General features: G+C 35.8%; 1 pseudogene; it reads left to right on the top strand.

Annotated features, from left to right (window-relative positions):
* Positions 1 to 1360: 1360 nt before the first annotated feature.
* LOC126754595 (cubilin-like) overlaps positions 1361 to 25736 on the top strand; it is a 295041-nt pseudogene continuing 270665 nt past the window's right edge.

Below are 25736 nucleotides of genomic sequence, written 5' to 3'. Positions count from 1 at the left end.
ATCGAATGTAAGAGTCAATTTGGAAAAAAAGTTGGTGGAAAAGACAAAAAAACTGGTTTTTTGAACAAAATTTTTTTGAAATTTTTTTTGGAGTTTGAAAATATTTTTTCAGAAAGCTGAGATTTTTTTCACATAAAATTCTATAACTTCAAAACTTTTTGCACTCAATTTTCAGATAGTTAAAAAATAAAAGAAATAGTAATTTTTTTGTTTGATCGGAGTTTGAATTGCGCGCCAAAAACCAGTGGAGCAACTTTGACCACTAAAAAATTGACGGGTATTCTTCTTCTGGTCTATATTATGATATTCTATAGTTTGGTCAAATGTCGCCAATTGAAGGAATGGCCCAGTGAGAAAAAAGGCAAGGAAAGACATGTAACCCCTTAAACCATACCCTCTAAAGGAAAAACCTCAGCAGGTAAAAACACAAGAAATCCACGCAAAATTTAAACCTTGCACATATCTAAGAAATGTTACATTGATATGTATTGATGAAGCTTCGGAACCTATCCGTTTTCCTCATAATATCCAAATAACCCAGCTTTAAAATATTTTCATTTTCCTTTCAAACCGTTTGTTTATGTTGATTTCTCCAAAAAAAACCCTTAAAGTTACTCTAAACTTTTGCCCGACATTCAGCTGATTCAGCTTTTTGAAAACTCACGAGAGCTTTCTGGCACTCGTAGACTTCCTGGCGATTTAGATTAGAGAACCTAAACGGTATAAATTGAAAGCTCTCAACGAGCGTCTCATTGAGAAGCCTTGCACTCAGCAAATCAACACTTGCTTCCATCCTTCACATTCAGCGGAATCAGCTGTTTGAAAACTCACGAGAACTTACTGGCACTCGCACACTTTCCGGTGATTTAGATTAGAGAACCTAAACGGTATAAATTGAAAGCTCTCAACGAGCGTCTTATTGAGAAGCCTTGCACTCAGCAAATCAACACTTGTTTCTATCCTCCACATTCAGCTTATTTAGCTAAAACTCAAACTCACTAGAGCTTACTGGCACTATCACATTCCCGGCGAATTAGATTAGAGAACCTTATCGGTATAAATTGAAAGCTCTCAAAGAGCGTCTTATTCACTTTGCACTCAGCAAATCATCACTTGCTTCCTTCCTCCACATTCAGCTTATTCAGCTAAAACTCAAACTCCCCAGACCTTACTGGCACTCGCACATTAACCGGCAATGTAGATTAGAGAACTTTAACGGTATTAATTGAAAGCTGTCAATGAGCGTTTTATTGAGAAGCCTTGCGCTCAACAGTTCAACACTTGCTTCCACCCACCAGCATAACAATGTTTTGCAACATATGATATGAAAGTTTAACTGATAGCTGCGAATTTCCGAAGGTCCTGCTCGTGCTGCACTTTCTATTTAAACAACTGTTATATGAAGGCACAATTTAGTGTGTGTTAACGTGTCTACGGTAAAATACGGAGGCAAGTGAGTAATGGATTACGCGTCTAATTCGTGTACTTTTCGTAAAATTTTTGATTCAAAGCAGAGCTTCTGGCCTTTCTGTGGCAGGAGAACGGAAATGCACACGCGTCCAGTCGTTGTTGTGTTGCAAGGACACGAGCGTGCATTTTTTCGGCTGCCGGTTTTGTTTTACTTGGCCAGAATAATTGGTTGCTTGGACGCGTTAGGCTAACGGCTACACAGTCGGCAATTACAAACGGTTAATGAAAGCTTCGTTTCAATGATTGCAACGCTGATTTCGTCTTGATAGAAAAAGCTGAAGTTTTAAAGGGAAACTCAGATAAAACAATAAAGTCACAAAACTCACTAGATATACCGTGTTTTGTGGGCTGAGTGGGTTGTGTTGCGCGATTCAGTCTGTCGTTAACTAGCGTTTGTATTGTGTGTGTGGCGCAGCCGACAACGAGTGTCGTGAGTCGTTGAAACGGCTTTTCTGTGCTTACTCAGTAGCACTCAAATATCCTGCTAGTTATTTAAGCTGTGTAATGGTGGGTGAATATATTTTATTTTTTTTTCTTGTAGCAAGCAATAAAATATAATTTTCCGCTTATATAAAGCGTGTTGTTGTGTTGTCAGGTGTACACAAATGTTTTTTAAGTGCTTTGTGTAAGTGTAGTTAATTTTTTGTTTAGAAAAATTTGCACTTCTGGCATAAAGTTTTTGCAAATGTCAATTTTTAGTAAAGCAAACGGAAAAAATTATAATAATAAATTGAAAGAAAAGTAATTTAAGTCGCTATTATTGTGCCAATTCAAGATTTTTCGGTTAAAGGGCTTTACATCCTTTTTAGTGCATGTATATCCTACCACTTTGCATGAGACGTTGCAATCTGCTGATGATGTGACAAAATAAATCTGAAACACAAGATTTATTTTATGGAATGATTTAACGGTATAAAGGAGTTGAAAATAAGTGTATAGTGATTTCTTTGGCGCCGCGATCTGAAGGTGCCGTTGGAAAGAGGAAGTCTTCCTGATAAAAAAATATACCGGATTATAGGTACCGCAAACGCTTAGATTATTGTACTTAAAGTTAAAACATCTCAAAACTTCTCAACAAGCTATTTCACTATATTTATTACACTTTACGCATATTTTTTACTTCAAATTCATTATATTAATCTGTAAACATTTAAATTAATTCACATTATACACTTTTTGCAGGTGTTTTAAATAAGAAATTTATAATTTAAAAATTACTTTTTACACTCCTACTGGACATCATTTATGTGCTACGAATTGTGAGGAAATGGAACGCTATCATATGATCATAAGGCATTTCGCTGAAATTCTTCTTTCTTTATTTAGCAATTTCAGTTCCCATAATTTAAATATGGGTATAGTAGATGCCTATAGATATTTTCTTATTTGAATTAAATAAATAAATAAGAAATATTATATAATAATATAACGTCATAAATTACTTAGATTACCTCGAGTATTGGTTCGACCAAGGTTATTTTTTTAGTCCGAAGTCCGCCAACACAGAAAGGAGAATTACGCGAAAGTACTTTAGTCACCACTGATGTTGGTTGTCTTCTCTCACAATGTAATCCCGTTTGGCTCCAATACTCTTCAATGCGCGTAGCGATTCACAATTAATGTCTTCAGTTGGCTCAATTATCTAAATGATCTTGAAGATGGTTTTCACTTTACCTTCTGGTTTCCTCTTTTAGTGGTTTTCATTAGGTACTATTTGACGTGAAATTTTGTCAGAATAATGAAAACGGTAGTCAAATGGTGTGAATTACGATTGCTGGCATATTTGTCACGGTCATATAAAATGATAACCAAATAAAAACAATCAAACTTCGATTTGTGGCAACATTAGAGATTTAACTTTGATTTGCCGCGATGTTGGCAATTTTGTTTATTGCCGTTCGTATGGCAGCTAAAAAGGATAACGTATTTTCAAAAAGTTTTTTGACGATTTCGAGGTAAGGTTTTTATTATATTTTCAGGATATAATTTATTTATTTTTGTAGTTTTTTTCAGTTTCAGCATCTAGTTCAAGAAGTTGACACCAGGGTAGGAAAATGGAACTTCATTTCTACTGAATATAGAGACAGAACCCTTCGAGAGGCTCAATAACATGAGTTGGCTGAAATATTAAATATGTCCCTATCGAAGGTGGCAGCCAAATGTAACAACTTTTGCTGCTCTTTACGCGTAAGTTCTTGTAAAGTATTACAAAAAAAATTATTTAACAAACATTTCTTCCAGGCGGCCTTTAATCGTATAAGTTACACAAAAAGTGAACAAGGTGCTGAAAAAATCATATCATTGAAGATTCTAGAGTTGACTTTGAGAATTCGCTTCATTCCACTTCCAATCTAACAAAAGTGAGTATATACATAAAGCATAATAAATAAAAATATTACTATTTGTTTACCATGTGAATGTTTGCTATTATAGGACAGTCCATCGGCCTCAAGCTCTCCAACAACATTGTTGGAGTCGGAAATTATATCAGGGATATACTATCAACGTCATCCACATCATATGGTAATTAAGGAAAACGTCAAGTGCAAAAAGACGATGATGAGTATACTCAAGTAGTAGTGAGTAACTAAAACTGATGGTTGGGATGAGTTAGGAAACTTTGTATCGTCAAATGGCCGAGAGTGGGCCCAAGAATTTTCATAATTAGATTAATAATTAAGAGTTCAAGCGGGACATATGTGAATTGATATTCAACTGCTTAAAGAAATTACTGAAATAAGAGCAGTTGCACAATTGTATGTGTTAATAAAACCTAATTTTGCTGGTTTACTTTATAGCTCCATCATACCGTTCAAATTCGCAAAATTTTTTTTCTATGCTAGTCAAATGAAATGTACCTTGTCTTTTTTATAATTTTTTCAACGTGAGAAAGCAAATTTTTAAAATACTATATTCATTGATAAATTGAATATGTATGTATGTATGTATGTACAACAGTTCAAATATTGAATAAAACTGAGGGATGGAAACTTTTTTCATTTAATGCATTCATAGGTCTTTTTAATTATAATTAATAAAAATATTTTAATAACATTTTTTGTATAAGATATGTATTATATAAAAATATATTGAATTTAAACTGATGTTACTTTTGTTTCATATAAATTTGAGAAGCTTATAAAATAAGGCCCTGAAAATATTTTGTATTTACAAAATAACTTAAATTATGGAATTACATTCTTGTAAAAGAGAAAGAGACTACAAACACGTGTTATGCAATATCGTCCTCTTATATTTCCATTCAACTTATCGTGTCTGCTGCCCTCCCTAAATCGCTGCTTCGTGGAACTGATAAAAGCATTCCTTTTTCCCTCAACTTCATTTTCAATTACCCGTATCAGTAATGCCATTTGTATCTTTGCCTAAATAATGTAATACACAAATCGCGACAGTAACTTCGCCTGTTCGGGAGTAACGTGACGATCCGAAAACGCAAAACACATATTATAATTAGATATCTTGTACGCAATAATTTCATTGCGGAAGCTGAATGGTTTCATCAAGTACGTTTTTAAAGAGTTCGAATACGAAAAACTTAAGAGCCATCGAAAGAGCACATCTGATATTTTATAGATATTTTAATTTATTTCAATTTTATTATTTTCCAATAGTTTTGCTTTGCAAAAACCTCCATCAGATTCGCGACCACAAGCTCCAACTTCTAGAAACTAAAATTTATAGTCGGCATCAACCATAGTTATCAGAACAATGGTATTGATTTTCTTGTAGTTGAAACACTCGCAACCGCAGTTGGCAGGCGCCTGAATCGCTATGTGTTTCCCATCCAATACTCCAGAGCAGAGCAATAAGAGAAATTCCATAGCTGGTAAAAACGTGTGTACATATTTATCCATTCTTCTTGGATGTTCGGAATCTTACCATAATACAGTTTTTATTATTTCACTAATGCACGAATATACCTGAATATTTGCTTTTAAAAACTCATTTTTTAAAGCTTTAAAAACTCCATCACACGTCTTATGCACTATATGACAAATGGTAGATTTTCCCAACAGAAAAATACTCATCTGGCTCGAGAAGCTACTAAATCGAACAATTTCTGAAACGAATGATCACAGTCCAAGCGTGGTGAAGCAAATGGTCGCAAAGCCAGGATTGACACCTCGAAAGGTTATGCCGAGTGTTTGGTGGGATTGGAAAGGAATCATCCACTATGATCTGCTTCAGCTTGACCGAAATATTGACTCTACATTTTACTGCCAACAACTAATAAGATTATAGCAAGCAATCGAAAAAAAGGCCAGAACTGATCAACAGAAAGGGCTTCATCTTCCATAAGGACACCGCTAGACCACACACAACTGTAATGACTCGGAAAAAACTGGGAAAGCTTGGCTGGGAAGTTTGATGCATCCACCATACGTCCCAGAACTTGCACCATCGGAACATCATTTGTTTCGGTCAATTCAGAACTCCTTTAATGGTGTAAAGTTGGCTTCAAGAGAAGCCTGTGAAAATTACTTGTCGCAGTTTTTCGCCAAGAAACCAGAAACGCTGATGAAATATTGTCTTTAGCTGAAAAATGGCAAAAAATGGTCCACTAAAATGAAAAATATTTGGGTCATTAAAATTCATTGTAAATATAAAAAACAATAAGTTGAAGTTTGATTAAAACTACGAAAATCCTTTTTTCACTACCCTATATATGGGGTAAGGAGCCCAACTAAAAAGTCGAAGTTTTCCAGAGTCGTTCTCAGGAAGTTTTTTAACCACTTTGGATTCTCAGAAACCAGCTTAAATCTAAGTGTGGTGTAAAATCCACAGCTAGAACGATTCTTTTAGCCTGGTCTAATCCTTCACTGCTTTGGATTTCTTTGATTAGTCCTCTTTTTTCATGCTTTTAATGTCGTTACAAGACATAGCACCGCAGTTGCAATAGCAAATTTTCTATATTTATAATTTTTTTGTTTTTCACGCACTTTTTTAAAAGGAATTATCTTTTTAATATAACAGCTGGTGAAATTGTCTGTTCACAATTGCCACCTATAGTGAAACCGGGTTGTTAATTATCTGACACCAAAACTTAGCGACAGGTTTACAACTGATGTTGTAATGAAAACGCATTTGACACCAGTTGAACAGCTGCTCGTTGAAGCAGGTTTGAAGTCAATTATTTTGCCCTAATGAAAACCCATCATTACTAGTTTTTGCCCAAAGTAATATATCCATATTTCTTTAAAAATATTCGCTACAACTAAAATAAGTTTTTATAGATAATAATATTGCCATTAGACTAAAATTCACACTGAGCGCTGTTTGTTTTTGGTGCATATTGCGAAGGTACTGTATGTAAGAACACTTAGAAGACTTAGTCCTTTCCGAAACAAGAAAAGATTTCACGTGTTAGCTTACTCTATTTGGACGAAGGTAGTATTGCAGATAATACTCCGAGTTATCTTTGGAATTAAAATCTGTCTATTAAGATATGAATCAACTCAATATATATAATTATGATAGCATTTGCAAGTGATTAATAAAATCATGAAAAGATTAATCTTCTAGAGCGAGGAACTTACAACATTTGTTAGGAGGCTCGCTTCGAAAAATTTTAAATTTCCATTTCGAATGACAAAGTGCGGCAAAATTCAACATCATTACTTAGATGAAAAGCGAGCAGTGCGGCGTGGCTGTGACTGACTTTAATGTCAGGCTGTTAAGCGTAAAACGCATCCGCAGCAAGACTGAGAAATAAAAAAGTAACCGTTAAAGTAAAGTTAAAACCATAAAAGTAACTTTTCTCATTTCCTTGATCCGGTGCGGGAAGGCAGAAAACAACACAGTCAACGGCGAACTGTCCAAACCGACTAACAAGTTGGCTTTCGCACGCCATCTCCATTGGTTAGTCTCGCGCATTCGGTCGTGCGTCCTGCTCGTCGCGTGGATCATTCGGTGGAGCCTTAACGTTGTAGCCCAACAACCACATGATAGTTTGCTAAAACATTCATTACCACCAGCCGCAGCTGCAAAGACAATAACAACGCGCAACAAAAAAAAAAGCCATTTACAACTTTACTTTTCATATTAATTAATTTATTGCAATTATCAGATGAAGGCGCGACATTGAAGGTACAACAAAGTATGAAAAGTAGCATACAGTTATTCAAGAGACGATGTTGTAGGCAAATCGACATTATTTTATTTGTTTAGAGTTTTTGTGAAGTATGTTAACAAATACATACATATATACGAGGTGTGTTTAAAAAGTATCGCGATAGTTTTCTTCGATTGCAGGGGCGTGGTGCATTATGAGTTCTTGCCACAGGGAAGAACGGTTAATAAGGAATATTACCTGCAAGTTATGCGCAATTTGCGCGAAGCAATCCGCCAGAAACCCCCGGATTTGTGGAAGAACAAAAATTGGCTTTTGCACCACGATAACGCCCCTGCTCACACATCGTTGCTTATGCGCGACTTTTTGGCCAAAAACAACACACTAATGATGCCGCAGCCACCGTATCCCCAGATCTGGCCCCCTGTGACTTTTTCTTGTTCCCTAAACTGAAGAGACCCATGAGAGGACGACGTTACGCTTCTCTTGACGAGATAAAGACGGCATCGAAGGAGGAGCTGAAGAAGATAAAAAAAAAATGATTTTTTGAAGTGCTTCGAAGATTGGAAAAACCGTTGGCACAAGTGTATAATATCTCATGCGGATTACTTTGAAGGGGACAAAATATATTCATGAATAAATAAATAATTTTTGAAAAACACAAAATTCGCGATACTTTTTGAACACACCTCGTATATATAAAGTCTCTTAAATGCAAAAGTTGTTTCCTTCATTTATGTTCGATAAGTTATTGCCGTTTTGATGATAATGCCAATATCAGAGAAGCCATCTTCCTTAATGGAACGAATTTTCCAAAGAGGTAGTAATCACATTATGGCTGGTCCGAACTGTGAAGTGGATAAATATCAACCTTCCAATCAACCTATGTATGTATGGCTTGTGTTTTCTTTGAAGAACCAGTTTGAAACCGAACTACCGAGGGGTCAATAAGGTCTTCTGTCTCTCTCAATGCCTTAATATTTTGCTTGCTGTATACCGCTAAAACTATATTCTATTTCGTAATATTTTGATATGTTTTGCTATATATTTGTCTTAGTTGCAATACTTCTCCTAAATTTATTCTGAATGATCTAGCTCCTGAGAATATTGACCATATTGTCTTTTATTATAGTTATGAAAACACTCTAAGCTTTCTAGGCATGCATTTACGTTTCTTTTTCTTACTTTCTATAATCTTCGTTAGTCGTTTCTTCTTTTCGCAACACGGCACCAATTGGAAATTCCAAGGGAAGCCAGGTCCTTCTCCACCTGGTCTTTCCAACGGAATGGAGGTCTTCCTCTTCCTCTGCTTCCCATAGCGGGTATTGCGTCCAATACTTTCAGAGCTGGAGAGTTTTCGTCCGTTCGGACAACATGACCTAGCCAACCTAGCCGCTGTCTCTTAATTCGCTGAACTATGTCAATGTCGTCATATATTTCATACAGCTCATCGTTCCATCGAATTCGATATTCGACGTGACCAACGCGCAAAGGACCATACATCTTTCGCAGAACCTTTGTCTAGAAAACTCGTACCGTCGACTTATCAGATGTTGTCATCGTCCATATAGCAGGACGAGAATAATGAGTGACTTATGTATAGAGTTTGGTTTTTGTTCGTCGAGAGAAGACTTTACTTTATTCTGGGTTGGATTTCAAGGCTGACATTATTGTTGCTGTTAATGCTGGTTCCAGGATAGAAGCAATTATCTACAACTTCGAAGTTACGACTGTCAACTGTGACATGGGAGCCTAATCGCAAGTGCGACGAATGTATGTTTGATGACAGGAGATATTTCGTCTTGCCCTCGTTCACTACCAGACCCATTTGCTTCGCATCCTTATCCAGTATAGAGAAAGCAGAACTAACGGCGCGGATGTTAAGGCCAATGATATTGATACATCGGCATACGCCAGCAGCTGTAAACTTTTATAGAAGATTGTACCTGCTCGACTAAGTTCTGCAGCTCGAATTATTTTCTCTAGCAGCAGGTTGAAGAAGTCGCACGATAGACATCGCCTTGTCTGAAACACCGTTTGGTATCGAACGGCTCGGAGCGGTCCTTCCCGATCCTGACGGAGGTTTTGGTATTGCTTAACGTCTATTTACACAGCCGTTTTAGTTTTAATATGACTAAGTCAACTCATATCATCACGCTGATCATTTATCTACCATATACATTTTGTAGAGTATCCGACGTTTGCTTCTGGGCGTTACAAACTTCGTGGCAAACAAAGTAAATCCTGTTCAGGGTATACAAATTAAACCAAAGAATGCTTAGCTTTTTCTTTAATAAAGATTGCATTTACGCTGTCAAATGTCTAATTCCATGCTAAAATTTTGTCCTTATGCATATGAAAATATTCCTTAGCAGCACATACAAAAGACTCCGCCCGAATAATGCTTACTCGGACCACAAAAAATGCCCTTTCATCCGCTGTGAAGAGGTTGCATTTAAATGCAGCAATCCACTAAGTGGTAGGGCTGAAACGCGCAATGAGAAAAGGTTTTCCAACAAAACGCCACAGAAACTATAAGCGCACAAAAATGTATAATTACAAAGCAGGCAGCGATAAAATGCAAAAGTGTTGGCCACGTTCACGCACTTTGGCAGAAAGTGTTGTTTACAGTTGCGAAAATATAAAAGTAATATAAAAAATAAAATAATTTAATAAAATCGAAGGGAAAACGCAAATAAATGCAAAATGTTGGAAACTCAAAAAAAGCGTACATCGCACTGTCGGCACTGGAATAAAGTTTGTAATTTTTATGCTCCACTTTGCCCGCCAGAACTTCTTCTACGTTATCTTCACAACGACAACATCCCCTGACCCCGCAAAGCGGAAGACTAAATTGTGTTTTTCTTTAATTTTTAGTGTTTGGTTTTGATTGGACTTGCTGCGCACTGTCTGTTTTTTCCTGCTTTAACCGAGCGCTATCACTTCCTGCCTTGCTTTTGCTTAATATCCTTGCCGGTCAACCTGGTCGAGTGTTTGCATTTTCTCTTTACGCTCATTTCTAATACTCCAAACAACTTGGTTATAAGTTAAAGCGAATTTGTTGTTGTTTTTTGTGAGTTTTATTTTTCTTCATTTTTCATTGATTCTGCAGTTAAAAGTAGCGTCGTGCATACTTTGCTGAAAAATATTTTTCAAAAACCTCGCACCCACCCTCTATGCAAGTATAGAAAGTTAAGAGTCTCCTCGTCGTTTCAGCCTACGTCTCAGTAGCTGTTTATAATTACGTACTTAGTTAGTCAATTTCTTCGCTAATGTGCAATTGTTGTTGTTGCCTTTTCATAGTTTTGCTATCCTTTTCGCTGTGTGTTGGAAATTAATTATGTTGATGAAGTGGAAATAGCACTTCGCCCCTTTGCAAATAAAAAAAAGTGAAGTTAAGCGACTGGTTCGAACGGACGCCATTATGAGTTATGTATATGCGCGTGTATGTAGTAAACTCGGCTAACGGCTGTATTAAGTTTCGTTGAGTTTAGCCCATTAGCAAAGCAAAGGAAATGCCTATGGCTATTTGAAGAACTTAACTTAAGTATTTGAAGTTGTTGTTTTTGTGGCATGAGAGCAGCTCTTATTAGAATGAAAAATGAAATATTGATATTGGTGCAAATGTAATGAAGCACCCTTTTTCTGATATGCATGTTTGTATACTTTTCGTATCACTTTAAACTAAACACTTATTTATAAGTAAGTATGTAATTATTTATAATTTAATAAATTAATTAATGTCATTTTTAGTTTTCAAAAAGCATACGTGAATAATTGGGCAGTCAGATATTAAGTTTGTAAATTTGTATATATTATTTTATTATTTCCTCCATCTGTTGAAATAGTAAAACGAATTATAATTCGATTTAGAAGTTCTAAATACTTTCACAGGAAAATGTTAAAACAACTAAAACACAACAAAAAACGGCAGAATATTCATATATAATTATAATAAAGAGTAATAAAAGTAAAAGCACTTAATCACTTCCAACGGGAATTGGGTTTCCCAAAATACTTATGTTCGACGAGTTTTTTGTTTAGCCGAAAATTGTAAAAATTAAATTAGACATTTTGCAGGCTTCTATGCTCTTTTGTGCTGAATTATGTGTAAGCATTTTTTTTATTAACTTAAGTCCGCATTACTTTCCTTTAACAGATTGCTCATGAGCAGTAATTATAGTTGTCATTGTGGCATTATTGCGAGCTTATGAATTATGCAAGTGCAACGCGATCACATTTTAATCAGTCGTCAAACGACTCCACCACTTATAATATTTTTCATTCCTCTAAAATGTAAGTTGAATCTTCAGATTCAACTACATACATACATATTAAATTGCAAAATATATAAATAAGGAAATATTCATAAGCAAGCATTAAAGCAATGAAATCAAATGCCACTGTTATTATTCGCACAACGGCTCCAGGTAAATTAAGCAAATAAGATTTTTATAAAGAATAAAATTATTATTAATAAACTGGACGGCAAGCCGCACAGTACGGTAAATTAGCCGGAGTTTTATTATTCAAACGAAGGATATGTAATTTCCGATAAATTACATATCATATCGTAATTGGCGCAGTCGGTAATTCGGTGTTCCCCATTTTTCTACTATACATCGTAACAATTTTAGTGCGTTGAAAGCAAAAGTATTCTCAAACTTTTATTAAATAAATGAAATATTATGAAGTAAATTAAACTATATAAAATACGCTAAATAAATAAATTGAAAATAAATTATTAATAAACTTTGCTAAATAAATGAAAGTTGCAAAAAAAAAACAATAAAAAGCAACATCAGCAGCAACAACAACATTAACGAAAGCAACAACAACAACATTAACAAAAGCAACATCAGCAGCAACAACAACAACATTAAAAAAGCAACATCAGCAGCAACAACAACAACATTAACAAAAGCAACAACAATAACAGTAACAGCGGCAGCAAAAAAAAAACAGCAACAACATTAACAACGACAACGACGCCAGTAACAGTAACAACAAAACAAAAACAAAACAACAGCAGCACCAACAGCAAGGTAAAATAATATTCAACTAATAATTTAGTAGTTTAAGTAGTAGTTTTATGGGAAGCCATTACTTTCTTTGTAAAAAAAAAACAAAGTCAACGCCGAAATTATACTCACTAAATGTTTCAATCAATTCAAAAACAATACCATTAGAAAAAGAAACGAACAAACGGGAAAAGAAAAACAAAAAGCAGCAGTAGATACAGAAGTTAATTTGTTAAAATTCCTTTAAAATATAAAATTGCGTACTTAGATTATGTGTGTAAAGTTATAGCACTATATATATGAAATAAATTATGGATTTTTTGTTTGCACCTCTACCTGAAACAAATTTTCAAATGAATACGGAAGAATTACGTTTATGGCAACGAAATGCCATATTCGAGTGTGAATGTGATAATTTCATTAATAGACGGATAGAAGCTGGTCGAACACACCTATTGCTTTTCGAACGAGAGGGTTAAGTGCAATCCGAAATCCTTAATGCTACTCGAAATAATCGCTATTTAAGTGAGCGAAGGTGGCAAAAGTGCTGACTTCAATAAAAATTAATAAAATATTGTATGTATCTTAAATATTTATGAAATTTTAAATAAGACACCTCAATTGAAAAAAAAAAATTCCTTGGAATTGTATCTATGTAGCTCGAAATTTGTAGAACTTTACGGTAATTTATAATAAACCAAATGATTTGTTAATAGGAAATGATTCCTTTTTTTAAAAAACGTTAAAACCATTGATATCGAAAAAATGACAATAATTTTGAAAAATGGTGTGAATCTTCCATTCTATATGAAAATTATGCAAGAGCAAGTTTATTCATTAGATATAAGTGAAGTAAAGAACATCAACCTTGATCATTTAAAATCAAATGAGAAAAAGGAAATCGAAAAATTATTAAAGCATTTCAATATCGAAAAAGTGACAATAATTTTGAAAAATGGTGTGAATCTTCCATTCTATATGAAAACTATGCAAGAGCAAGTTTATTCATTAGATATAAGTGAAGTAAAGAACATCAACCTTGATCATTTAAAATTAAATGAGAAAAAGGAAATCGAAAAATTATTAAAGCATTTCAATAAACTTAAAACTCTAAGGACTTAGAAAAAGTACAAAAATTCAGGCTAGTGGTTGAATATATAGAAAACAGACAAAAAACAGAACCGATTAAAAACTACAAAAGAGTACGGCATAAGGATCAACCATATTTCAGAATATTTCCCTTACAAAACGTTCATCCGGCAAATATAAAAAGACCAATGAAATTGGCAAACATAGAAAATCCAAATGAGAATGATGGCGATTTATTTAGTCTAAAGGCATTTAATGGAGATTATAACATTTAATTTTTTTTTCTACATATATATGTATACATGATTTTTTTTTACCCCAGTGGGTAAGGGGTCTTTCTAGAATATACCCATGGTAAGAGATGCCTGTCGTAAGAGGCGACTAAAATCCAATTTAAGTTTTTTTTAAATCAAAACCTAAAACGGTTATACATTTATACTTTTACAGATGACGATAATAAAATTACAAATTATTGAAAAAAAATAATTTGTTATAAAAATTGGCGAAAACTATTTTGATTATGTAGAAAATAAAGCACTTAAAAATCTAAAATTGAGTAAAAGCTGCATATTTTCAAATACTTGCGAATTTAAATATAATAACAAAACATCAATACAAGAAATAAGCGATGACACAATATTAATAAGAAATGCAAAAAATGATGTAATAAAACAAAACTACGATGACAGAAAAATTGTATTAAAAAATAACTATATAATCAAATTTGTAAATTGTACAATGGAAATTTTAAAACAAGAATTTAAAAATAATGAAACAGAATATATTCATACAATTATATACCCTGCCGAAAAATTAAAAATTAACATTCAATGATATTGCAATAAAAAATATAGAAAACATAAAAGAAATTGCAGAATTAAAATACCATAAAAATGTATCATATGGTATTAATATAACATTGATAATCATTGTAATACAAATACATAATAGTAAATACAAGAACTCAGGAGAGTTCAAACAGTAACGCTGGGGGAGTTGCGTCGTCAAACGACTCCACCACTTATAATATTTTTCATTCCTCTAAAATGTAAGTTGAATCTTCAGATTCAACTACATACATACATATTAAATTGCAAAATACATAAATAAGGAAATATTCATAAGCAAGCATTAAAGCAATGAAATCAAATGCCACTGTTATTATTCGATATGTTTATTTATGATATGCCGGGTCGTTGATGCTGAGGAATGTCAAGTCAGCACAACGGCTCCAGGTAAATTTAGCAAATAAGATTTTTATAAAGAATAAAATTATTATTAATAAACTGGAAGGCAAGCCGCACAGTACGGTAAATTTGCCGGAGTTTTATTATTCAAACGAAAGATATGTAATTTCCGATAAATTACATATCATATCGTAATTCGAGCGAGTCTTCTTTACAGATTTTATTAGATTTAACTAGGCATTTTTTTATTGAATTCCAAAGTGCAGAATTCAAAGCAAACTTTATCTTTTAGTAAAACATTGAAGTTATATAAACTCAATAGATATGCCTGGTTGATTGAAGATCTCAACTAATTTTCAGAGCTTTTCTAAATTATCGCTTTATATAACTGTATAACAATAAATAGTTTAGGTATTAAAATCGTTAGAGGTATTGAGACTGAACATGATAATCTGGTAATTAGTTAGTTGATACTTCGTTAAAAACTTGACTGGGATCATACTTTTTGCTCGATCTCTATAGTGTGGTAAATTTTGCGCAAAACCAGCTGATTAAATTTTTTAAATATCTACTTATGAAAAATTTGTCTAAAATTATTTTGCAGCGAGCATAAAAAAAGAAAATTCACGTAAAAACTACCGAAATGACAAAGCTGATGTGAATATCCCTATTAAAAATAGATTGTGTATTTAAATTGCCAGTTCTTTGTAGATTTATTACTTCTCTCCAAAGACACTTGTTAGTGAAAAAGTTTTATAAAAACACGGATATTCGTTAAAATAAACCATATTATGTCCTCTTGTGAGCGGAGAGGTGTCCTTGAAAGAACCATCCCACAATTAATGGTTCAGGCAAATTGGTGTCGTGATCTTTTATTACATTTTTGGTTCGTTATAAATAGTTTCTGGTTTAGTTGAGATTTTGCGAATGTAAATTTCTTGCTGTTGTTGTACGTTGTTGCCCAGAACATAAAGTCATTAAAAATGCTAATTAGTAAATTGACTGAAATTTGTTTGTGGTCTCGATGCCACATTGCATTTAGATAGTTTAGTGTGCAGTTTCAACCAAATGTTATTATATAAGTACGTTGATAAACAAAGGGTGTCAAAAGGGTGTTAAACATTTAATTTTCATTTAACAGGCTGAATATAATAAAGTGACCTGTTGAAAAAAAGTTTCGAAATAGAGTATTGGGACTTTAAGATAATAGTCCTTTAGATTTGTGTTTCCTTTTAGCTGAGTTCAATCACAAATTCTTTTTGGGGAAAAAGGTTTGTCCCTGAAAGGAGTCTCTGGGTTACTAAGCTAAGCTATTCGTTAACTAAAATTTTTCATTTCTGAGAGAGATATCTGATTTTTACAGAGAAAAGGGGCACATGAAAGCGAAATAGATGACCTGCCAACCATTGTTTCTTTTAAAATGATATTGGTGTAGTTTCTTACCGCCTGTGAAGGCTACGGTTTTTACCCTGAATAGGGTATTTTAAGTTTTCTACGAAGCTTGTAACACCCAAAAAGAGTCGTCGGAGCCGCTCAAAAGTATATATACTACCATGAGCAAAAAATAGTAAGACTTTGTTTATAATTTTAAAATTTTTAATTTATTTTTCAAAATCTATATCGTCCCTTCAAAGTAATACCCCTTGGCCTCATTACACTTGTACAAACATTTTTGGCAATTCTCGAAACAGTCAATTTGCGTAAGAGCATTGAGTGATCATATTAATTCATAGCATATCCCGAAGCGGTCGTTTGTCTTTGCTAAATAGCCAGCAGTCACACGGAAATAAATCGGTGCATTGCCGTGGTGCAAAAACCAGAGCTGTCGGCCCAAAATTCCGTCCCCTTTTCAGGAATAGCTTCGCGCAAACGAGAAATAACACTCAAGGAGTATTCTTTGTTAACAGTTTGTTCGGTCGGAATGAATTCGGAGTGCAATACACCTCGATAATAGAAGAAAACTGTCAAAATTACCTTGAGCTTTGACCAGCTTTGACGTGTTCTTTTCGGCTTTGTACCAAAGCATTTTTCAGAGACGTTAACGCGACACTGCAAAAAAATTAAGTGATTTGGAACCAATTGTACTTCACTTTTCTCAAGATTCCTTTCTGTTAATCGTCGATTCTTAAGCACCAACTCCTTTGTTTCATTGACCTGTTGATCATCAGTTTATGCTAATGGCCGTCCTGGATGTGGGTCGTCGTCACGCGTTCTTGGCCCTCTTGAAACCGATCAAACACACTTCCTTCCAACATTCTGAATGTTCAGACACCGAAAATTTAATTCCGCACACAAATTTTAATGGAGCTTCTTTGTTGAATAATTTCACTCATGGTAAAAATCGACAGAAAGACAAGTGTATCCTAAACACTATCGATTATTTTGTTGTGACATTTGGTACAGATGTCACTGACAGTTGTACCAGCCTAGAAAAGAAACTTTTATTTGTGCCACAGAATTGCATTTTAATTTTTGAAAGATAATTTAATGCCAAATAATTAAATTTTATTTTTAAATATCAAACGTTTTTCTTTTAATATTTTAAACACGATTTTGTAATGAGTTACATGAAATATTTGTAATATTTTAAAAAATTTTTATAAATATTTTGTGAAAAAATTTAAAAAAATTTTTTAGGAGATAATATAATATATCTATATAAATACTATGAAAGAATTCTCAAAAATATTTGTTTCAGTATTAAAAAATTTAAGTACTATATTTTTAAATTTTTTTTATCATTGATATATTTTAATAATAGGTACTATCATTTAATAATTTTTTAAAGATTTGTACTTTCTCTAGGTACACCCTTCATGAGCACAATCGGTGTAATAGAACTATAAACACATACATATGCAATGCAAAACTCGAAATCAATGAAAGCCCACCAACAAATAAATACAAAACTACATCATTGCAGGGACAACGAATGCACAAAAAGTATAAATATAAAAATTAAACACTCGTTGTGCGTGTAATTCCGTACGTGTGTGCTTTTTTCCAATGTAATTCAAGTAAATGTAAAATTAACAATGAATAAAATAACAATAATTCACGTAATTGGAATTATGGTGCTGATATTTGTGGTTTACTGGCAATGCTCAGCTGCACTCTATTGTTGTTATTGGCATTGAATGTTAATAATTTAAGTAATGATGACGCTGGTTGGCATCAAGCTCATCATAACTAGCCTAACAGATGATCGCAGTAGCAAGGACACCTGTGGGCAAAATTTTTTTAACAAGTGTGCGTGGCCCCGCCCTCTAGCAAGTTTAATATGCATATCCCCTAAAACGCTCATGCTACTACAACTAAATTATGAGAAGGCTTTATGAGAACTGGTGTAAAAATTGGACGATGGGTGTGACACCGCCCACTTTTTGGTGAAATCCCATATCTCGGGGCCCGATAAACCGATTTCGACAAAATTAGTACAGGGCATTCTTCTTACATTCTAATATCACATTTTGATTATATGTTATGTTAGCACAATATTAAATAGCTGACACTGACACACAGGAAGCAATTAATATAACGCAATAAAACTTTGCACGAATAGGGTGTGTGCCTTAAATAAAAAACAAACAAAACTGTCCAAGGGCTAAGTTCGAATACTTCACCGAACATTCTTATACTCTCGCATGATAAAGTGATAATAATTTACATATTTTTTTATTTTGCTGTAAAATTAATTAGATTAGATCAATTTGTGTACTTTGAGTATTGAATTGTATTTTCATTTCCTAATGTATATATTATACAGAGAAGGCATCCGATCGAATTCAAAATAGCGTTATATTGGAAGAAGACCAATACCCATATTTCGTACATGTCATCAGGGGTGTTGAAAAAATATTATATACCGATTTCATTGAATCGGTCTTTTGGTCCATAAGTGGGCGGTGCCAAGCCTATTTTCAATTTTTAAAAAAAGCCTAGGTGCAGCTTCCTTCTGCCATTTCTTCTGTAAAATTTAGTGTTTCTGACGTTTTTTGTTAGTTGTGCACGCACTTTTAGATATTTTCAACATCAACTTCACCTAGGTGGGCGTGGTTATTATCCGATTTCTTCCATTTTTGAACTCGTATATGGAAATGCTTGAAGGAAACGACTCTATAGAGTTTGGTTGACATAGCTATACAAAAAACTTAGTAGGGGTTGTGGTCACGCCCACTTTTCCAAAAAAATTACGTCCAAATATGCCCCTCCCTAATGCGATCCTTTGTGCCAAATATCACTTTAATATCTTTATTTATGGCTTAGTTATGACACTTTATACGTTTTCGGTTTTTGCCATTTTGTTGGCATACATATTTGCCGATTTATGCCCATCTTCGAACAACCTTCTGTATCTTTATTTATGGAGCCAAGAAACAGGCAGTACCAAGTTTCATCATGATATCTCAATTTTTACTCAAGTTACAGCTTGCACGGACGGACGGACGCACAGACAGACATCCGGATTTCAACTCAACTCGTCACCCTGATCACTTTGGTATATATAACCCTATATCTGACTCTTTTAGTTTTAGGACTTACAAACAACCGTTATGTGAACAAAACTATAGTACTCTCCTTAGCAAGTTTGTTGCGAGAGTATAATAAGAAGAAAGTTAAATTCAGCTGCACAAAGTTATAAATTCCTTTACAAGGTGCATTTTTTATAGCAAAAAGCAGTGTAAAAAAATGTTTATATTGATTTTGTTCGGTCATATGGCAGCTATATACAATAATACTAATAATACAATAATAATAACAATTTATTCGGATATTGTAGCGATGCTTGGGCAATAATCCGTACAAAATTTCGTGAAGACATCTCGTCAATGCAAATGTTTTCCCTATTAGTACTTAATTCCGATCATTCAGTTTGTGTGGCTGCTATATGCTTAGAAATTAAAAATTAGTTGGAAATGTATTTCAGCTGCAAATTGATAACGGGTTAATGTGATTAGATTGCTAGCATAATACTAAAATAAAAGAAGAATAAAAAATAGAAATCAGAAAAAGAATAATAATTGATTCGATAGAGCTACATTGTAATCACTTTTGGTGACTCATTCACTATTCTTCTCAGAAATTTCATCATAAGCTCAAAATGTTTATATGCTTTTATTGGTAGTGTAATTCGATTACTGAACTTTTCAATGACTCTGCCATTCATGTCAGACTGGGTGGGCTATTTATCAGTCATAGCCTCAATTTGTTCTGTCAGAGGCTCTAATATCTGCCAATATCTGCATGATACTTATCTTTATTATGGACGAAGGTACAGTTATACAAGTTTTGTTTCAGTTGGCTTTAAGAGGCTGACTTTCAAAACCTCCAGGAGTATATTGAAGCAACCAATTGTGAAGTCTCTTTAAAGTGCGGCTATGTTTTTATAATCTGCAGTGAGCTCGGCTCGTTTTTGGACCCTTTGAGAAACCTTTTAAACTTATAACTAAGATTTTTATTCTGCCATTATAAACCTAATTACCTGATTTATTTGTTATAACCAAGAACAAGCTGAATACTTTTTCCGTATGTAATTTGAATATGATAATCGGACAGATGCTTCAAATCTCTATTTAAGTTTCATACAGAATAAGTTAAGAAAGGAGAATCATTGACTTGTAGAAGTGTATACGAGTATTATAGAACTTAACAAAGCTTTTTTGGAAAGTGTGTTAGAATTATTCTATAGGAACATAAGCATCTAATGTCAATGTGAGAAAATACCCAGTAGTAATACCCAATCTCGGATTGCGGTTAATAGAATATAATATAGCCTTAAGTAGGATGAAGTCATGTGTAGAAGTTCACGCAAGTGAGGAAAGTTCTCTGATCGCCATTCACTTGGGAGTGGCCAGAAACGATTCTTTTACACATGGCTCAAGCAGCTCACTACTTCCGGTCTTTGACCAAGTATCCTCTGGGTAGCCTAAGAACATCCGTTCGAAGGCGAGCTAATGTGAGAATGCGAAACATCCCCTAAAATGGGGTGTGCGCTGGGTTTGGGACCCGCCACGTAAAAAACAATACCAATGAAAAGTAAGCGACAGCCTCGGACGAGAGACCCCCCTTTTGATGACGACCATGGCAAACGAAATAAGGACTACAATTTGAGGGCATGCACCTGGAATGTCCGGACCCTTAGTTGGGAAGGTGCCGCTGCCCAGCTGGTTGATGTCCTCGCAAAAATAAAGGCTGACATCACGGCCGTCCAAGAAATGCGATGGACGGGACAAGGACAGAGACGAGTAGGTCCATTGTGACATTTACTACAGTGGCCATATAAAGGAGCGCAAGTTTGGTGTTGGATTCGTGGTGGGAGAGAGACTCCGTCGCCGAGTACTATCATTCACTCCGGTGAATGAACGTCTAGCCACAATCCGCATCAAAGCGAGGTTCTTCAACATATCGCTGATTTGCGCCCACGCCCCGACGGAAGAGAAGGACGATGTGACCAAAGATGTCTTTTATGAGTGCTTGGAGCGCACTTATGAGAGCTGCCCCCGCCACGATGTCAAAATCGTGCTTGGCGACTTTAACGACAGGGTGGGCAAAGAAGGTATTTTTGGCACTACGGTCGGTAAATTCAGCCTCCACGACGAAACATCCCCAAATGGGTTGAGGCTGATTGACTTGGCCGGGGCCCGAAATATGGTTATCTGTAGTACTAGATTCTAGCATAAAAAGATTCATCAAGCTACCTGGCTGTCTCCGGATCGAAAAACTACCAACCAGATCGATCATGTTGTGATAGACGGAAGACACGTCTCCAGTGTTTTAGATGTGCGTGCGCTCCGTGGTCCTCTCGACTCTGACCACTATCTTGTTGCAGCCAAGATTCGCACCCGCCTCTGTGCAGCAAAAAACGCACGCCAACAAACACAAGGAAGGTTCGACGTCGAAAAGCTGCAATCACAACAGACAGCCGAACAATTTCTACTCGGCTTGCACTCCTGCTCTCTGAGAGCTCTCGTCAACAACTCGGTATAAGGAAACTGTGGGACGGCATTTCAAATTCCTTACGTACAGCTGCAACCGAAGCCATTGGTTTTCGGAAAGTGCAAAAGAACAGCTAGTACGACGAAGAGTGCCGTGTCGCAGCGGAGAGAAAACAGGCTGCCTACCTCGCAACGTTACGATCGACCACAACACGTGCGGGATGGGATAGATACCGAATGTTAAAGAGGGAAGCGAGACGCATTTGTAGACAGAAGAATAAAGAGGCCGAAATGCGTGAGTACGAAAAGCTTGATAAGCTGGCCGACAGGGGTAATGCTCGAAAATTCTACGAAAAAATGCGGCGGCTTACATAAGGTTTCAAGACCGGAGCATACTCTTGTAGAACCCCCAAAGGTGATCTAGTCATCGATGCCCAGAGCATACTTAAATTATGAAGGGAACACTTCTCCAGCCTGCTGAATGGCAGTAAACGCACAACACCAGGAGAAGGAGAACCCGATTCCCCAATCGATGACGATGGAGCAGACGTTCCATTGCCCGACCATGAAGAAGTTCGAATAGCAATTGCCCGCCTGAAGAACAACAAAGCGGCAGGTGCCGACGGATTGCCGGCCGAGCTATTCAAACACGGCGGCGATGAACTGATAAGGAGGAGGACGAAAGCATGCCCAACGATTCGAATTTAAGTGTGCTATGCCCAATCCATAAAAACGGAGACCCCACAATCTGCGCCAACTACCGTGGGATTAGCCTCCTCAACATCGCATATAAGGTTCTATCGAGCGTATTGTGTGAAAGATTAAAGCCTACCGTCAACAAACTGATTGGACCTTATCAGTGTGGCTCCAGACCTGGAAAATCAACAACCGGCCAGATATTCACCATGCGCCAAATCTTGGAAAAGACCCGTGAAAGAAGAATCGACACACACCACCTCTTCGTCGATTTCAAAGCGGCTTCCGACAGCACGAAAAGGAGCTGCCTTTAAACCGCGATGTCTGAATTTGGTATCCCCGCAAAACTAATACGGCTGTGTAAACTGACGTTGAGTAACACCAGAAGCTCCGTCAGGATCGGGAAGGACCTCTCCGAGCCGTTCGATACCAAATGAGGTTTCAGGCAAGGTGACTCCCTATCGTGCGACTTCTTCAACCTGCTTCTGGAGAAAATAGTTCGAGCTGCAGAAATAATAGAGAAGGTACCACCTTCTATAAGAGTGTACAGCTGCTGGCGTATGCCGACGATATTGATATCATCGGCCTCAACACCCGCGCCGTTAGTTCTGCTTTCTCCAGGCTGGACAAGGAAGCACAGAAAATGGGTCTGGCAGTGAACGAGGGCAAGACGCAATATATATGCTGTCATCAAACAAACAGTCGTCGCACTCGCGACTTGGCTCTCACGTCACTATTGACAGTCATAACTTTGAAATCGTAGATAATTTCGTCTATCTTGGAACCAGCACCACCAACAATGTCAGACTGGAAATCCAACGCAGGATTGCTCTTGCCAACAGGTGCTACTTCGGACTGAGTAGGCAATTGAAAAGTAAAGTCCTCTCTCGACGAACAAAAGCTAAACTCTATAAGTCGCTCATAATTCCCGTCCTGCTATATGGTGCAGAGGCTTGGGCGATGACGGCAACCGATGAGTCGACGTTACGAGTTTTCGAGAGAAAAATTCTGCGAAAGATTTATGGTCCTTTGCGCATTGGCCACGGCGAATATCGCATTCGATGGAACGATGAGCTGTTCGAGATATACGACGACATTGACATAGTTCAGCGAATTAAAAGACAGCGGCTACGCTGGCTAGGTCATGTTGTCCGGATGGATGAAAACACTTCAGCTCTGAAAGTATTCGATGCAGTACCCGCCGGGGAAGCAGAGGAAGAGGAAGACCTACACTCCGTTGGAAGGACCAAGTGGAGAAGGACCTGCCCTCGTTGGAATATCCAATTGGCGCCACGTGGCGAAAAGAAGAAACGACTGGTGCGCTGTTGTTAGCTCGGCTATAATCGCGTAAGCGGTGTCTACGCCAATTAAGAAGAAGAAGGAGTATTAGTTAGTGATTGTAAACAAGAGTAATAAAAGCAATATTTCGTCGTATAATTATTGAAAACTGTGTAAACATTTCACACGTTTGCTTGGTTCACTAAATAATTAAAGTTTTTTAAACGTGTAAATTCACTTAGTTTATCCACCTTAATTTAGAGAATATTAAGCTAATTCCCCGAACATTGTGCGCAAATTCCTAACTCTGTCTGTAAGTGCTTCGTGTTGTCCGCACTTTGTTAGCTAACAACCGAAGTATGCCATCAAATACCATCTAGTTTGCTATAACTATTGCACGGCCCTCGAGCCGCTGCCACGCCTCATAGCTCGTATTTTTTGCCTTCGTTTCGCACTCGCGCGAATAGTTGAGGAAGCGTACTGCATTATTTATTTATTTATTTATTTTTTTATTTTTGTGGTTTTAAAGAACACACCGGCAATACCCGTTTTCTCCTTCCTCTGCCACACGTGCCGGTTTGTAGTTGTAGAGAGTACAGCTTTTGATTGTTAAAAAAAACGGAATTCTCCGTTACATTCCTACCATGTCAACAAGGTATACGTTTAGGAGTTATATGCCTCACAACGATGTCTTATTACTATCAACACAACGACCATCATTTTCAGTACCTTGTGCCACTACTTATTCAAGTATACATACATAGGTACGTACCACGGAAAGCAACTTGCGAACGGAGCGTAAGGAATATAAAAGCACAAGAGTGGTAAAATAAAGTGGAAAAATAAGAGGAGGAGAGCTGGCAGCAACAGCAGGCAGCAAGCTAAGAGCTTCCAGTAGTTTTGCAAGTCAAGAACTTGACGTGGTTTTTTCTAAAAAATTTCCATTGACATATAGTCCCTTTGAAAATTGTTGCATACTTATACGCTGCCTCTACTAGTACAAACAAATAAAGTGGTAGCGCAAAAGTTGGAATAAAATATAGCAGCGAACTTTAATTTAGTAAACTAGGACACAATTTTGAGGCACAACATAAATATATCTGATCAAAAGTTATACTCGAGCATTCCTGGTAGTTGATATTGGCATACCTACACCTGCTAGAATGTTCAATATATGCTAATATAATATTGCCGTAAAGCACCTTTATCCAATTGGATTTCCATGTGTTTTTCCGGTAAGCACACATATTGTATTGAGTAAATAAATTTCGTTATGAAAATTCTCAGCTCTATTTTCGCTTTTGCTCTCTCTGCGTTGTATGTAATATAATAAAAACTGTCGTTCTAAAAGTATGCCACAATACGCATACTTGAGTTATGATAAAAGTTTTTACTACTTTGCTGCTTTATTTTATGTCATTTGTAGTTGAGCATACATTTTGGCTGAAATTGAAGGTTTGTAAAATTTATAAAGCAGTTTTGGCAACCGAAATTTTTTTGGACTTACTCGGATGGCAATAGCATTTTTTTGACGGTTTGAAATTGATGTTATGTCATGCATGTATGTAAATGTCTACAGCTTTGGAGAATTCCTATTTCCCAGATTTATACATTATATATCTTTTAAAAAATTATATTGTCAACTTGGCAGCATCCAATGCAACTATTTATCGCTACAATAACACTTATGTTTAAATTGTTATACGATTTAATTTAAGGTAAAATAAACATTTACCGCTGCGACACCTCTTTCTGAATATGTTTAAAGTACTTCTTTAAGTTTAATTTTCGGATTAATGCAAAGAGCCTGTAGCACAAATTTCTGGTGAGTAAGTCCAAGGATAAATTTCAGATTATGTATAACTATTCCAAAAAGCATAGTTGTTGGACAAATCTCAGTAATACTTGCAGATCACAAAGAAATGTTGTACGTCTAAACTGGAGGATTACACTTTATAGACTTTTAAGC

Source organism: Bactrocera neohumeralis, chromosome 4 (genome assembly GCF_024586455.1).
Source record: "Bactrocera neohumeralis isolate Rockhampton chromosome 4, APGP_CSIRO_Bneo_wtdbg2-racon-allhic-juicebox.fasta_v2, whole genome shotgun sequence".
NCBI lineage: Eukaryota > Metazoa > Arthropoda > Insecta > Diptera > Tephritidae > Bactrocera > Bactrocera neohumeralis.
This window is presented reverse-complemented; position numbering and strand designations above follow the sequence as displayed.